Source organism: Electrophorus electricus, unplaced genomic scaffold (assembly GCF_041902795.1).
Source record: "Electrophorus electricus isolate QZ-2024a unplaced genomic scaffold, ASM4190279v1 Scaffold36, whole genome shotgun sequence".
In the NCBI taxonomy this organism is placed as follows: Eukaryota; Metazoa; Chordata; class Actinopteri; order Gymnotiformes; family Gymnotidae; genus Electrophorus; species Electrophorus electricus.
Genome location: NW_027658649.1, coordinates 31286 through 44543, shown reverse-complemented (window position 1 = coordinate 44543; position 13258 = coordinate 31286). Strand labels below are relative to the sequence as shown.

At 38.9% G+C, this 13258-nt stretch overlaps 1 non-coding gene across 1 annotated transcript; it reads right to left on the bottom strand.

The window, feature by feature from the left end:
* Nucleotides 1-12574: 12574 nt before the first annotated feature.
* Nucleotides 12575-12648, bottom strand: trnai-aau (transfer RNA isoleucine (anticodon AAU)). Its single transcript has one exon. It is a non-coding gene; the product is annotated as a tRNA-Ile (tRNA).
* Between the last annotated feature and the right edge of the window lie 610 nt (nucleotides 12649-13258).

Genomic DNA, 13258 nt, shown 5'->3' with positions numbered 1-13258 from the left:
AGCAGGATTGGTTTGTATATCACATTGGTGTAGGTCGTTTTCACCTGTTATATAAAGAACATTCTAATGGCTTTGGGGGAAACGAACCAAATTAGTCCTTTATAATTGTAAACTAGTGCAACAGAGTGGGTGATGGTAATGGTACTGTTAGAAGCAAACCTATATGACTGGGGTTGGGCTTCCACACACTGTCCCTTTCTCCCAATTCACAGAGCGGAAACGACTCGTTTTCAGCCTGGTTTTTTTTTTTTTTACACAACCAATTTCCAACCTCTATAAATATATCGCTTGGAATTCAACAGGCACCTGTTGCTACTGCACCTTTAAGACGGATGTAAGATAAATGAGCTCCTTTATGATTGGCTGCCCTGTATTGTGCTTCATTCAAAACTGACTCAGAGCTGAATTGCCTGAGAAAGGCAATTTAAGTGGGTGTGCTAAACCTCTATAGGCTGAATAGGCAGAGATAGGTCAATAAAGTGTTCTTGTGACATTAGAAATACAAATTTCAAAAGGGGCATTTTTGGCAGCTTAACTGACATAGTTAAGAATTTTAACATTTAAAATATATATATTAAATGGAGAATGTTACTTATTTCACTCTGACTGTAAAACAGTGCATATTGTGTTAAATGGGATTTCCATCCCATGTTTTTAAGGCTGCCTTATGAATAAATAAATATGCAAGAATGCAGAGCATGAATAGGTCAGTCTTCCATTCTGTATCACATACCTACCCTTGATAACACCGTGGTAACTGGAAAAAACAACAACCCTTTTTACTCAGTTGTCACTACTTCCAATAGACTTCACGCTAATCTCATAGAAGTCCGCCCCTTTCCGTGTCCTCCGGAAACTGCACTTCCGTTGTGTTGTGACAGGATTTGTTCCTGAAGTTGTATGCGTTTTCTAAATTTGCACCGCATTTCTAAAGTGTGTTACCACTTTGATGAATATGCTTTGTGTATTTGCAGCACGATGGGTTTTCCAGGACACCGTAATTTATGCATGTTTAATTCCATCTTTTATTCACGTACTAAGCCCAACTCTATAGGCTAATATTTATAAAACCGAGATAACCATAGAAGCGTCTTCATCTGTGCTTGATACTTTCACGGAAAAACGGAACTGCTGCTTGTCAAGCTTGTTTCATCAGGTTTTATATCATCGTCATGACGTGTTTGAATTGATCCCAGGCATATGCAGTCCTCATCAAAATCCATGCATGTCCTAGGCTGAGTAAGGTATGTTCTCTCTCTGGTCACAGTTGGCAAATAAATTATGCATATAGATTGTGGGGAAAACACTTTAGCACGTGTTCTCCAAAGAAGTGTCTTAATATGAGCTATCTAGCTAGTTCCAATGTCAACTGTAGTCATAACACTGGGTTTCTCTCTGTGCTCAGGTGTCTTATTCGCATGCCAGTAACATGTTAGCGATATTGCAGTAGTGTGAATTTTTATGTTGCCCGTGATGAAAGGTGACAGCGAATAAAAATCCAAACATTTTTTTTGTTCAGGTCTTTTTAACGGTCATAACCGACACATATTTATCTAACAAAAAAATCAGGTTCCTCTAAATGTGTGGAAGAACTGCTGTGTATATTTTTGTTTCCAGTGGCCTGAGTACCTAAAATAAGTCACCATTTTAGGAAGCAGGAAAGCAGGGCTGCTTACAAACATGACATTAGTAAATTATTTTTGGGATATTTTCATTTATGATTTTCCCCTTTTTGTTGTTTGTTTGCTTTTTTACTTTCATTTTTTGTAGGGACTGTGATATATATTTTGTTATTTGAATGCATAATATAGCTTTGGGGCTCCCACAGACACTTGTGTATATAAACATATTAGGGGAGATTTTTTCATTGATTTGTATATGTTTGTGAAGGAATGCACATAGTTCTCATGTTTGAGCCACTTTAAAGATATTTTTTGACTTGTATCAGAAAGGAATGCAAGCATTTATTCATATCAACATTTTCCTTGCAGAGTCATTTCAAAGATGATGCAACAGAATAGTTTTGCTTTTCTATTCTGTACTTTGTTTATTGACAGGTAATTCCACCCTCAACTTTTTAGGGTGCCTCCCCATAATTGCTCAGCTCTTCTGTGTAATAAAAGCAGGATTGGTTTGTATATCACATTGGTGTAGGTCGTTTTCACCTGTTATATAAAGAACATTCTAATGGCTTTGGGGGAGACAAACCAAATTAGTCCTTTATAATTGTAATTATATATTACTTTGCTTCATTAGAAGTTTGTGATTATTCCTGTTATTCATCAAGTTAGGTACCGTGATTTACTGGGGTAGGTCAAATTAAAAGATAATTGCCTGCTTATATTAGGTAAGCAAAGTTTTTTATGTCATAGTTTTCACTTACTATGATTGGGACAATACATCTTTTACATGAGGATGGATTTTATCAAAGCTTATAGGGATCTGTATGCCATGCATAGGACGCTTATGCTTTATTTAGTTCACTAAATACAAGCAGTTCATTTTTGTTTTAAATGTTGATGTTCCACCTGCTCCATCAGACCCTCTGCTTTGACACTATGTCCACCTGGTGTACATCAGTAAGCACAGCCTATAACAAGGTATGTCTTAGCCACTTGTAATCTTCTAAGCATTAACATTCACAACATGTCTTTCATTTTTCATACATAGTCATGTATATATTTGTGACATGCTACATTTGTTACTGTTTTCACTTGAACAAGGAAAATCATACTCAAAACAGATATATAAGTGGACAGTCAGGGTGAAATAAGTAACATTCTCCTTTTAATGTTATATTTTAAAAAAATATTAAAGGTCTTAAGTATGTCAGTGTTTTCGTTAGTCTTTTGGCCAATGTTTTTTTTAAAAAGAGATAAGGAGATACCAGAACAAAATAGACAAGCAAATAATAGAGGAAGATGGCATGGGATGGAGGGATGGAGGGATGATAAAAGACAGGGGTAGTAACGGATAATTTATTCTATTCTCTCAGCTATTCTCTTTAACTAATTCTGAAGTCTGCATCTTTATTTTCTATTATTTTTTTTCTAAATATTTTTCTTGACTATAAGAATATAGCTTAACCACTAGAAAGATTAAACATCCAGTGAGTGTGTATCCTGGCATGTTAATGTAAAAGGCAGCTCCTACTGGATTTGGGGAAAGATTAGTAAAAAATTTCAAGTATCTGCAAAGCAGAAAACTGCCTATTCAACAGGCATGAATGATGTGCTACCGAAGTAGTTGTTTTATTTGCATAGCCTAATTAATATCATTAGATCAAGTTCTATATTACCTATATTGTTATATTACAATTTTGCTTTTGCTTTTTTGCTTCACAATTGTTACACATAATTGCTGCACCTGATACAAGGATAGGAATTTCAATTTATTCATACTGGATATAAGAATAATTAATGGCTGCTGAGTGAAGCACTTTCATTGAAAATTCATCCACCAATTTTTTTTATTTTTTTTTTATTTTTTATTTTTTGTAACCAGGAACAGGGCACATCAGCCAGGAATACATTCCAGGTCTGTTTTAGAACACTGGCTGTGATTCATTACATTTTGGCAATTGTGAAAAGAAACTGGATGATACTTCTAAAAGTAATTGTGTTTGCAGTTTATTTGCACAGTTACATGAACAACACTGGTAGCATAGTCAACAGGCTTGATGGTTTTCCAGTGCACGACACTGTGATACCAGGGCTGGCCCAAGCCTGTTTGGGGCCCTATGCAGAAATCTGAGCTGCCACTGACATAACATAGGTAAAAAACAAATAGAAATAAATACATGGTCTTTGGCACCCTCTTGGCGGCCTTAGCAGGCTCTCATTTTGCTTATACGGCGGGACAATTGTTCTGCTGTTATCCTACCTATTGAGCAGTCCTACCTAGATTTAATGTACTTATGTACATTACCCTTAGTCCAGGTTTCTGGTGTTTATTTTAGATGCATTTTTGGTTGTATATATTATAATTAGGCTACTGTGGACAATTGTATACCGTATAGCTACAGCACCTGTACTTCACACACATGTAGTAATCGGATCTAGAAAGTTGCCAACCCTATTAAAATATTAGGTTTATAGTATAATATTTGAATTAAACAGACAAAGCATTAATCACAATCATTTGCATGATGATTAAATCTTGAACCAAAAATGTATCAGAGAGCTGTAGTGTTTTTTACAGACACACACCAAATAAAATTGTGCTTGACCATTTCTTGCCCTCTATATCATTCTCTGCAGTTTACTGAGAAAGACCTGACACTGGGTAATGCCATTGTCTATTCGAAGGCCAAAACAACAACAATCTTGGTTATCAAAGACTCACTCCACCCTGACCACAGCCTCTTCTTTTAGAAGCCATGAGAAAACCACCATCGCAGCTTGAGAGCACAAATCTAGCCTACATAACATCTACATGACAAAACTCTCGAAACGTTTCTCCAAAAGCACTGAATGTTATTCTAACCATTTATGGCCTTTCTCCATTCATGTACACAAAGTCCAGTATGATTCCAAATGTCATCAAAAGATATATCTGTTTGTAGCTGAACAACTTATACAATGCGATCTTTCTTCTTTGTGTCAAATGAACTTAACAATTGAAACATCCAAAACTGGCTGTGTTTCTTGCCAACATACTGGTGTTTGGACATGTGGGATTACTTGCGTGTCACTTTCAATAACTCAGTTGGTAGAGTAGAAGTTAAAACTGTCATCCTTAGGCTGTCGGCTCAACTCCAACTCACACAAACTTTATGTTTTAATGCAGAATCTGTCATTTTATATGAGCATAAAAAGAGGTTTTTCCCTGACCAGGAATCGAACCGGGGCCGCGGGGGTGAACACGCCGAATCCTAACCACTAGACAACCAGGGACAAAGCTACTGAGTTTACATGACAAGATCATTTTTCAAAGTCTGCACTCCTACTATTCTGACAATGTTTAGATGCATAGTGGACTTGGTATGCATGAGTGGAAAAAGGCCATAAAGCGAGTTATTTATCTTTCTCTTTGTTCTACAAAAAAATGAAGTTTGCAAGAGTCAGGGCTCTTTTTTACCATCTGGGAAAAGAGGGAACGCTGGTGTCACTAACACATGGAAAGAGCTGTTATAGTATTCCCTATTTGTCTCCTTAATGTTTCTGACATTTTAGCCACTCATTTCTCTCTCTACATGAAAACACTCTAGAAAACTTTCTCCAAAAAATACGGAATGTTATTCTAAGTACTCAGAAAATAGTCTTTTCCTCCCCCTTCTGACGCGTGAACTTATAGACGCCCTTGATTGCACGGTGTCTCTGTAATTGACAGGGGAGAGAGCGTATGCCACTCCCTCTCTCCCTAAGAGTACAGCCAATTATGCTCTTCTAGACTCTCAGCCACAAATGGCTGTGACACCATCAGTTTCAAAGTTAAGCACAACTGCTATAGTACTAATAAAAGCTTCACACTCACCTCAGCTGGGACATGGCAGACACTGAAGGAAACTCCTCACTTCACTCTCTTCATCTGACCAGTCATTAAGCTCCACTGGTTTCTTCACTGTTTGGAGTTTCAGCACTTCTAGCACTTGTAATATTAGAATAGAATCCCTTTATTTACTAAAGGTACACAGAAATGTACACCGGTACACAGAAACTTACTGTATGTAAGAGTGCAATAGTTCAAAGCTGTATTAGTGCAGATAAATACAACTACAGTGCCATTGCAGCTTTTAATGCTGTTTCAGTATCAGGGTCTTCAGGAAGGCTCCACCTGGCAACCCTGAAGTGCCTTGCTATGCTTAAAACTACACACACACACACACACACACACACACACACACACACACACACACACACACACACACACACACACACACACACACACGAACAAACACAAACACTTAACAAGGTGAGTTCTGCTTATTTGTTATTGGAGATTTGTTAAGAAGGCTGATCGCCATTTAAAATTAGATTTCACAAACTGTAATTGTTACACTGGTGAGTTTGAGGTAGAGATGCACTTTCATTAATACTGCTTACACTCTGTTTCTTTACAACATGCATGGACGTGTTGAAGCATCTCATATGCATGGAACACTAATACTCAGAGCATTGGAAGGTTGAAAACAGAAGCTATCTGGCTCATACAATGTTTTAAATGTGCCAAGGGAAATTCCAAGTGTGGCCATCCTTGAGTGGAGTGGAAGATAAATATGTTTTCTTTGTATTTCAAAGCGGCTGTAAGAGTATAACAGGCAGTTTAGAACATGTCATTCCCTCCATGTAATTTGAGAGAAAATATCCTATGAAGATTGGACCAAGATTCGTGCAGAGTATTTTCAGCACATAGTGGAAACTATGCCAGAAAGAATTGCTGCAGTTCTGGAGGCCAAAGAAGGTCCAACATGCTATTAAATGGGTGTACTTAAGCCCACTGTGTCCTATAATAGGATGTTGCTGGAATGTATGTGAATGTTGTTGGAATGGTCGCAGTTGCGGCAGCAGTACAGGTAAGCTGTAATCCTTTCCCCCATCTGAATGAGTTTGCCCTATTGCACGGGGTCGAGTTATGATGTGAATGTTTAATTACACAGGATGGATTGTGGGCGACAGAACCGAACAGCCTTCAGGATTCAAGTAGAGAAAGGTGAAACTTCTCCAGCCTTTGAGTAAATCACAGGACTATTGCATAGCAATTAGAGATAACAGAACAGCTTTCAGGGGGGTTTGGGTGGGTTGCCTTATCCGCCCCTTTAACAGAGTAGTCACAATTCAAATTTCCCTTGTTGCATTGTTTACAAGGCATTATACATGTGGTTTATTTATAGTGCACGGAGTAATATGCAGCAAGTCTGGTCTGTCTGCTTTGGAAGAGAAACATTTGGCCAAAAGAGCAAGACACAGCCAGGAGGATGATTGGTAAGAGCACATCATAATATGCACCTTAAAGCTGTGCTCTACAGCTAGGTCCTGTTCCATGACTGCATATATAAATTTACTACTGACATTGCCATTTATATCTGGCCATTTACAGTGCACTCTTGCTCAGTGCAGCACTTGAAGCTGATTTTCCATTGTGTAGTTATTATGTTCAAGAGATGTTTGACCCGGTCAGGGTGACACACTTTAGTGAGGGCAGCAGTATCCTAGAGGACACTACAGACAGTGACGGAGACATCTCAGAGCGCGAGGTGAGAGGTTGAGTTTTTTGTTACTCTCTCCACGACATACTTTTCATGCCAGGTACTATTGTCCAGTTCAGCCCAATTTAATTTACTTGTATTATGATATATAAATTGCTGAACATCTTATCACTCAGTTTCAAACATCCCCTCAGCTGTTTTAAGCCATTTCGGTTATTCAGAAGTACTGCTAAATGGATGTGGTGGGAAAATGAGAGCACATCAAACACAGACAGCTTTATGCATTGAGTAGTAAAGAGTAAAAGTTTATTGAGTTTGTAAAGGGAAAGAAATGTGAGTTCCACCTTCCAACTATAACTTTTCTAGGATACGTGATCAGCCATGGTGAAATCACTACGGATGATAAGAAGATCAAAGCCATCTTCCAGTGGCCCATTACTATTATAGTTAAAAAACTCCAGAGATTCTTGGGATTTGCAAACTTTTACCGATGCTTCATATGGAATTTTAGCAGCATTGCAGCTCCTTTCACAGCCCTCCTGAAAGGAGCAATGACCAAGCTACTTTGGAATCAGGAGGCTGATCAAGCTTTCAGGAAACTGAAAGAAGCTTTTACCACGGCTAGCATACGTCGACATCCTGATCCTTCCATTCCATTTGTCGTGGAAGCTGATGCTGCTAACATCGTGGTAGGAGCTGTACTTTCACAACGATACGACAAGTCCAAGTTACAATAGATGATTAAATAGACAAGTGTATATAAAATAGATGATGGAATAAACAAGCCATACAAGACACAGTCATCCCAATGGAATGTCTGTCGGGAAAACATTACCTACCTTGTGCTGTGACCATCTGTTGAAGTGGGCTCATTCTTCGCTGGTTCAGGGCTATGACAAGCGATATTTATAAGTATGTTTCTTCATGTTCAATTTGCAGTCAAAGCAAGATGCCTAAGACCCTACCCACAGGAAAGCTCATGCTTCTTCCCGTACCAGAAAGTCCTTGGTCTCACATCACCTTAGATTGCGTTACTGACCTCTCTGTCCTCACTGTAGTTGATGGATTCTCCAGGGGTGTGTGGTTCATTGTGTTTCCGAGTATGCCTACAGCCTGCCAAACTGTGGAAGCCTTGTTTAACCAGGTGTTCCGTATATTTGGCATCCCAGAGGACATAATATCATATTGGGGACGTCAATTCACATCTCGAGTTTGGGCTTCCTATATTGAACACATCGGGGTAGCTATTAGTTTTACATCCACAGTCAAATGGCCAATTCCTACATTGTTTTTATATGAACAATCCATCAGACCGGTCCAAGTTCCTCTTATTGGCAGAAATGGCCCAAAATTCACTTACTAGTTCATCCACTGGCTTGACTCCTTTTTATTGTATTTTAGGTTATCAACCTTAAATGTCCCATGGACTTCCATATCAGCTGGTTTCCCCGCTGTGGATGAGTGGATGCAGCGGAGCGAAAGGGTATGGGAGGAAACAGATCAGTGTATTGTATGAGCTCTCTGAATGTATAAGGAAATTGCGGACAGGCACAGAGGGGAGAACCCGATATACCAACCTGGTGACAGAGTGTGGCTCTCTACACAGGACTTCCGCAAGCCGGGGTCATGTCGCAGGTTAGGTCCCAAGTATATCGGTCCATATGAAATTACCAAGCACATTAATGAAGTCACATATCAACTCATCTTACCTGCTCACTTTTGTGTTTTGAGGTCATTTCATGTGTCCCTTCTTAAGCCTGTTGTTCCTGTTGTGGCCTTTGGATGAGGTCACCCCTGAGGTCACTCCTGTATTAAGTATGTTGGTTGCTGTCATTAGAGTGTATTGTTTCTGAAGGTTTTTTTGCATTATGCAATGCCTCTTCGCAGAGTGTGATTTTCAAGAACTTTAGTAAGCAGATGACTTATTTGCATCACCTTTTTTGGTAGGACAAAGCCCATCCATGAGCCAAAGGAAGCTGAGGTAGGCCCCATTCCATGAAAACACAGGGAGTGTGTGAACCAGGATACCAACAGAAGCATACATGCAAGCTGACGCCTACCCTTCCTTTGTCCAGTTGTTTGGCCAGTAGACAACTAATGAAAAACATTTCAAAAGGGTTTATACAGAAGCCAATGTTCAAATGGCTCTCTGTGCAGTGAGGAAACATATCATAAGGAAGTGCAAATTCCACTAAAGTTTAAGTAGGATCACTGAATTCAAAGTCTAGAGCACTATTACACTATGACTTCTAACAGTAGCGTAAAAACAATAATGTCTTATTCGTTTTTAGAAAGGAATGTAAAAGTTTATGAAATATTCTTAAAAAGAGGACAATTTGATAAGGAGCTTGGTCTTGCACAGCTACCAAAACCCAGGACTGAACTAGGAGTCTTTTGATATTCAATCTAACACTCACCCAGCTGAGCTATTTCAGCTAGTGACTAAATACTTTTGCCTGGTTTCGTTCAAAATGTTACCAATGAATGTAGGTCATGTTCATGTCAGAGGAAACTGTCACCTTTATCCCTGGTGAGCTAGTGGCTAGGATTCTCTTTCAAACTTAATTTTTATGTGGATTAAAAAGAAATATGAATACCTCTCTTTATGACCTCCTAATGCTCATGCATACCAAGTCTAGTATGCATACAAACATCGTCAGTATACTAGGAATACAGAATTTGACAAATGTTTGTCAGAAGCATCTGAGCTTTATTGCTGGTTGGTGAGTGGCTAGGATTCAACACTTTCACCACTGCGACTTGGGCTTGATTCCTGGTCAGGGGACGCTCTTTTTGCTCACTTAAAAAAGAAGCTTGTATGTGAAAAAACAAACTTCCTTTGAGTCAGATTTTAACTGACAGACTAAGGATAACAGTTTTAAATTCTACAGTCCTCCACTCTACCAACTAAGCTATTGAAGGCAACAGACATGTAATCCCATAAGTCCAAACACCAGTATGTTGGCAAGAAACACGGCCAGTTATGGATGTTTGAATTGTTAAGTTCATTTGACACAAAGAAGAAACATTGCATTGTACGAGTTGGAGATGTTCAGCTACCAACAGATATCTCTTGATTACATTTGGATGCATACTGGACTTTGTGTACAATCAATAACTACTGGTACTAACTCAAAGTATGTTTCCCCCTTCAGTTTTATTTTATGCCAGAATAAAGACTTTCTGTCTTTAGAATTCTACATGACTCAAACTGAGATGCAGCAGATCACTTAGCTAGAACAAAGGGTCTTGTACTACAATAATGACTTTTGCATTATTGCCCATAAGGTCCACCTCTTTTTTCTTTAACCCTCAGATCATCCCGTAGATGTTAGAATTATTCTAATGAAATTATAATTAACATTTTAAAAAATTCCTTAACATCACTCTTAAAATAACTTTTACCTTACAAATTATTTCTTTACCAGCAAATTTGAGTTGGTATGAATTAATCTATTAATTTTTCGTTATTATTTCATTAAATACATGCCCCCCCGCCCCCTACAAAAAGAATAACAGTCCAAATGAAAGGTCTAAATGAATCTTTGCAGTAACAACAGTCTTTTATGCTCTTCCAACCACCCCACCTCCCCCCAGTGGACACACCATGCTCCAGTACATGATTCTGGAGTGCTGCGCTATCTGTGCTCCCCACTAACTCTTCCTACCTGCTGGGGTTTCTCCTTCCTGGACCTGCCTTAAAATGCTTAAAATGACAGCACCTTGCCCTCCATTTACCTGCAACATTCTGCACTGTCACAAACAATATTTATGTGCAGATTAGCAGATGAACCTCACCTGGATGATCCACATTTCATTTCTTTGTACTGTTATAATAATGAGTTACTGTATTTCTACCCAGGTGTTCTATTCAGGTGAACTGTGCTCTGTTTCTATCTCCTATGATGTCTTTGTGTAGGAATGCTGTAGTGTATCTTTCATGCTTACAATTTGTCAGCCATCCTCTACCCAACTCATCTCTGGCCAGGTTTATCCAGGGTTAACCGAAGGAGGATGAGTTCCCTTTTGAGTCTGACACCTTCCAAGTCCCTTCCACCATTCCAGTGAGTTTTTCCTACTGTCACCCTTGCCAATGTCATTTGGCTTATTTATCAGTTGTCACAAGGTGTTAACGTTATTATGCACATGTATATAAAATGTGTATATACTGTATATACATATATATATATATATATATATTTGCAGTTTGGATTGGATTATAAAGTGAATTTCATTGGTGAGTACTATATTTTTTGGTGACAAAGTATAATCTAATCTTTACAAAGCAGTGACCAGAAAGGAAGAGCTAGATGAGGCTTTGGTCCCCATGATAGTTAGAGACACACAGCCATTTAGCATAGTTGAGGATAAAAGCTTCAGGGACTTGGTAGCAAAATTGGATTCAACTTATATTCTCCTAACTAGGAAGGTATGTGTGGTGACATGGATACATTATGAGAGTAGTATTAAAAATATATATAATTATTTTCTTCCTTCCCTTTAGACTGTAAAGGCCATGGTTGAGGCCAAATGTCAATAAGAGAAAGAGAAGGCCAAAGCTGAGGTCCAGAAAATTCCTGCAATGAGTTTGTCAGCAGATATGTGGACATCTCTTAATGTGGATGCCTTCTTGGCTGTGACCTACCATTTTGTAGATGACAACACATTTCTGAAGTCTACACTACTTGGTGTTGTGAAATTCCTGCAGGCGCATACGGCTGAAAATTTGGCCTGTGTGAAATCCTCTCTTATGGAAGAATGGGGAATAAAATAAAGTCACATGTCTGGTTACTGATGGCACATCTAATATGATTGCCTGTGGAAATAGCTGAAGCTGCCTCATGCGCTTCAAAAAAAAAAAGAAACTGAGGTTGAAACAAGGTGTTGGAGCGATTAGTAGAACTCAGGGAGCCTGTGGGGGCAGATTTGGCGGGTTTACAAACTGATATTCCTGCGCTGATCTCTGATGTGTACAGTAATGTATGTGGGTGCCGGTCTATACTGTATTCTTTTCACAAGGCAACTGTGGAGCTGTCAGACCTCAGTGGCAGGCATAATCATATCCCAACACATTTCAGACTAAAGGATTTGAACTCCCTGGCACTTCCAGACACCTAACTGGCTATAATTTGATGGGGAGGATGCAGGTTGTCTGCATGCCTCTGGAATTGCTTCTTTGACCTATTCACACAGCGATCGAGAGCCTTACACTAATGCCAGAGTCCCTCTGATTTCATACTTTTCTCTGCATTGTCCAAGATTTGTAAACAAGCACAAATCCATGGGTAAAGTTTTGTAATCAAGAACACACTCTCATGTACTTGGAACATGTCTTAGCAGATTGTGATTTACAAGCAATGTCATAAGCAACACAAGTTCAAACAGGTGGTTTGTTGACAAGGGGTCATTCATCAAACAAAACCCACATGGCCCATATGGGGATCGAAACCATGACCTTGGCGTTATTAGCACCACGCTCTGACCAACTGAGCTAATCGGCCTTTCTCCGTTCATTTCGCAGTTTTTGGTGCAGCACTGAAGGGAACCTTTCCATGAAATTGTAGACTTGGTGTCAACAAGATTACGGCCACTTTTTCGACCGAGCATAGGTGAAAGTTGACACTTATTGTTCCCTCTGACAAATGGTTATTCTGCAGCCAACTTTTGAATTAAACTTCAAAAGCAAATGTGGAGAAGCTTTTGTTAAAGAGCAATTCAGTGCAGTTGTACACAGTGACGAAATCATCAATTGCAAAGTCCACTGAGCTTTATTGCTGTGAGTTACATAGTGCTGTCTATTACACCATGAAATCTGCCATAACAACAAAAATGTAATGTCTGATTCTGTGAGCCAAGGAATATAAACCTTTTAGGGACATATTTAAAATATCAGATTTTCTGCCTGAGCACAGAGTAGGCATTTTTTTCTAGCTTTAACCATACGTCCTCTTTCTTTGGAAATCTGTGTCATTGCTGCATGAATAAGCAGAAAGATTTTGAGCAATTTTTTGTCTGGGTCTAAGGGGCAATTTATTCAAACCAAAAGATGCTATTTTAGCTAGTTTGTCAAATGAACATGTCAAACCTACAGAGACAATGTGTCTAGCTACA